Below are 4,336 nucleotides of genomic sequence, written 5' to 3'. Positions count from 1 at the left end.
CAGGACTAGCTACATAATTTACAAAATGAAAACGCACTGCTCTTGGGGCTGAGGTTGTGGCTCAGAGGTAGAGCGCTTGCTTAGCATGCGTGAGGCACCAGGTTCGATCCTTATCACCATATAAAGTAAAAAATGAAGACATTGTGTCCACCTATAACTGAAAAATAAATATATATAAAAAAGACAATTTACTGTCCTTTATTTAAAAATGCAATGAATTTCATGATTGCTTTCTCCATTTCTACAAGAAATGCCGTTGGGATTTTGATTGGCCCCTCTAAGGTTTTATGTCCTGGTTCTCTGCTGTTCTTAACAATTATTACTCTGTGTGTGTGTGCGTATGTGTGTGTGTTACTGGGAATTGAACACAGGGGCCCTTTACCATTGAGCTACATCCCCAGTCCTTTTATTTGTTGAGGCTGGCCTTGAACTTACAATCCTCCTACCTCAGCCTCCCAAGTTGCTGGGATTACAGGAGTGCACCACCATGCCCAGCATTTATCTATATATAATTTGTGTATATATATATATATATATATATATATATATATGGTTTGTTGTCTGTCATCCCCATTATAATGTAACTTCTGTGAAAAAAGAGAAGTTTTATTTTATTTGTTTACTGCTCTATCCTAGACCCTTAGAATAGTAGGTATTTAATTACCATTTGTTGAACTTATTTACCGAAGCAAATGAAATGTTGTCATATTGCCTCTCTATTTAAGACCCTTCAGTGATGCCCTCCCACTTAGAACAGGGTTCTCAAACTTGTTGATCTCAGGACTCACTTTATACTCTCAAAAATTATTGAGGACCCCAAAAAGCTTTTGTTATGTGGGTTAGATTTATTGATAATTACCAGAGTAGAAATAAAAACTGATACATTTAAAAATATGTACATACTAATTCATTTACAATAATAAAATAGGGCTGGGGTTGTAGCTCAGTAGTAGAATACTTGCCTAGCATGAGCAAGACCCTAGGTTCAATCCCCAACCTCACAAAAAATAAATGAAATGAAAATAACAATAATGAGCTATCACATATAACATTATATATAAGTATTAACATATATAACATTTTATGAAAATAACCATGTTTTCCAAAACAAAAAAAATATTTAATAAGAAGAATGGTATTGCTTTACATTTTTGAAAATCTGTTAAAAGTTTGGATTTTTTCTTTTCTTTTTTTTTTTTTCTTTTTTGGTGGTACTAGGGATTGAACCCAGGGCCTCATGCATGCTAAGGCAAGTGCTCCACCAAGTCTAAATTCTGGCTTAATAGAAGACAATTGTATTTTCATATCTGCTTCTGTATTAAATCTGTGGTGGTAAGTCAAAAAAAGCATCTAGAAAACTACATAGTATTCTCATGAGAAAATAAGAATTTAAAAGGAATCTAATGTCTTGGTATTGTCATGAAAACAGTTTTGTTATTTATGTCTATGCCTTTATATATAGATTTCCCTCCCACTTTACATGGCAGATTTCTGTTGATCAGTCATGGCCCATCTCATCTCTTGCCATCTCTAGATAATTCATTGTTTTTGCCTCTCTACTCTCACAATCTATTGTTCTCTCTCATATTGTATTATCTTCTTGTTACCTATATTAGTGGCCATTTCCCCAGTTGACTGTCTTCCTACAGGGTGATTATAATTGAATCTTCTTTATATCCCCAGGCCCTCCCACAGTATCTAGCACCCAAAAGATATGCAATTAACATGTGTCAAGTGAAGAAAGAAGAGAGGAGGTGGAGTTGAGGACTGCCTGCTCCCTACCCTGAGTTTTGGCACTGGTACATCTTGATAAGATTATCAGTATCAAAGACTTTCCTGATGTCTGGTGAGGTGGCCATGTTGTTTACAAAGTGAATCCCAATCATTCGCGTGGTCCTTCCCATGAGTTAGAGAAGCAGGGCATGGTGGTGCACACCTGTAATCCCAGCTACTGGGGAGGCTGAGGCGGGCAAGTTCAAGGCCAGCCTGGGATGTCATCACAATTATTTTTCTCTATCGCCTTCTTACATTGAGTTGTTTGATACTGTTTACCAGCCTTCCATCTCTTAGCTCTCCTGAGTTTGTCAATACCTCCTCTCTCTAAGGAACTCTCCACCCCTTTCCTACGATGCTCCTCAATTCTGGTTCTCCAGTCTTTTTGAACACCCTTTAGACTTTGTTGGCTTTCCTTCTCAGATGTCTTTAAGATGGGGCCCTTAGTCTTTCTTTTTTTCTTTCCTTTCTTTTCCCTTCTCCACAACCCTCCACCCATGCCTTTCTTTCTCAGCACTGGGGATTGAACCCAGGAACTCATGCAACTAGGCAAGCACTCTACCACTGAGCCACATGCCCAAACCTTTTTAAAGTTATTAGTTTACTCTGAGACAGAGTCTTGCTAAGTTGCCCAGGTTGGCCTTGAATTTGTGATCCCCCTGCCTCAGCCTATGGAGTTGCTGGGATTATAGGTCGACGACATTGCATCCGGCTCTTTTTGCTCTTTTCTACTCTTCTCTTTCAGCTTCAACTCTTAGCTCACCTGAAGGGCTCCAAAATAACCATTCCCCATCCCCTTCTAAACTCATTCCCATACCCATTTCACCAACCTTGTGGTCACCTCACTCTCAGCAAGTTTAAAACCAAAATCCTGGTCATGTTCCCTAAGCTAGATCCTCCTCATGATGACTCCAGTTCTGTAAAGATAACACCATTCATCTTTCTGGACGAATTCCTTATTAACCCAAACTCCTTTCCCTCTTCTTTTATGTCCATTGTCACCTGCCTCTCCTGTCATCTTAGTGGAAAAAAAAATGAGTTCTGAGATCAGACTGCTCCAACTCTACTACTTATGAATCATGTGAGTTTGGCAAATTACTGAGAATCTACACTCCTTATCCTAAATTGGGAGTAATCATAGATCTTGTTTCATCAGGTTTATCTATGAGGACTAAATACTTTATAATTCAGTAAAGTGCTTAGCCCAGTGCCTGGTATGTAGTAAGCATTCAATAAGCATCAATTATTATTGTGATAATTATTTCCTTAATCTGAAACTATTACAGTAGTATCTCAACTCATGTCTTTGAATCCTCTGGTCACTGTGCTCCATCGTGACAGGGGAACTAACATTGAGTATCTATTAAGTGCCAAGCACTTCATCCTTGCTGAAATCTTATACAGTAATATTGGCATCATTGTATAAAAGTGTAACAAGCCAAGATTTTAACATAGGTCTGACTCTAAAGCCTGTGCCCTTTCTACATCCAAATTATCAGGTAACCACAAAATACCATTTTTCACACATCATCCTGCTTAACAAAACCTTCAATCACCACCCCCTTCGAAATACAACCCAGATTCATTATCCTACATTCACTATCTTGTAAGCACTTTCCTATAGGTACCCTGTATGTGTTCCTGAGAAACCAAACTACTGCCCCAGCCACATTCTATGCACCCTCAACTTCTTCCTCTCCACTCCCCTTCCCTGATTTAACCTTTCCTTCAAGGCAGGATCTGGAGTCCTACCTCCTTCCTGACACAGACACTCCCTGGCTTCTAAGTACTTGCCCGAATCCTTTTTGACACTTGATGTTTGCTGTCCTGTTTTTCTTCGCACTTAATGTTTTCTCGCCAAGGTGTAAAGCTCTATACTTCAGGGAACGGGCCCTCTTTTTTATTTGATTTTTAGTATCCCGAGTAGCCCTGAGCCCTACTTATAGAACGCGCTCAATAAATGTGGCTTGTTTTGTATGAAAGATCCTCCCAACTGGATGAGCGCTCTCCCTCTAGGGGATGAGGGAGTGAGCCTCACCTAAACTTTACCTAACGCCTCCCAGGACCGCACCCGGTCAAACGCTGCTCAGGTCTATTAGCTTCTCACCCGCCCACTCCCAGGACAGTCCCAGAGACCCCCTTCGCCGGTGCCATCCTGCCAGACCCAGGGCTGTTTCTTTACTTCGTTCTCCTCCTGGCCAGCCCTTACCCAGGGCCTCGCCTCAGTCCCCTCCCCCAAGCTGTGTCTCAGACGCCCCTCTCCTCCAGGGCTGGCCCCCAGACTTTCTCCCCCAGGGGTAACCTTGGGCTCAAACCCCCAACCCCGGCTGTCCTCCCAGGCCATTCCATGGTTGTCTCCAGGATTATTTATTTAGCCTCTCCGCCCTTCCTTCGGGCTGCCCCCAGGCCCCCTCCTCCACTTCTCCGCTTTGGACCCGGGTCCTAGAGCTGCTCCGGTAGCTTCGGCGACCTCCTCCCCCGCGCGGCTGCTCGGTCCCTGCCCCAGGGCTGCCCGGAGCGGCTCCGCGGCAGGTCCGGCTCGGGTGCTGCCCCCGCGCCCCCG

This window comes from Marmota marmota, unplaced genomic scaffold, assembly GCF_001458135.2.
Source record: "Marmota marmota marmota unplaced genomic scaffold, marMar, whole genome shotgun sequence".
Lineage (NCBI taxonomy): Eukaryota > Metazoa > Chordata > Mammalia > Rodentia > Sciuridae > Marmota > Marmota marmota.
Note: the sequence above shows the minus strand (reverse complement) of the source record.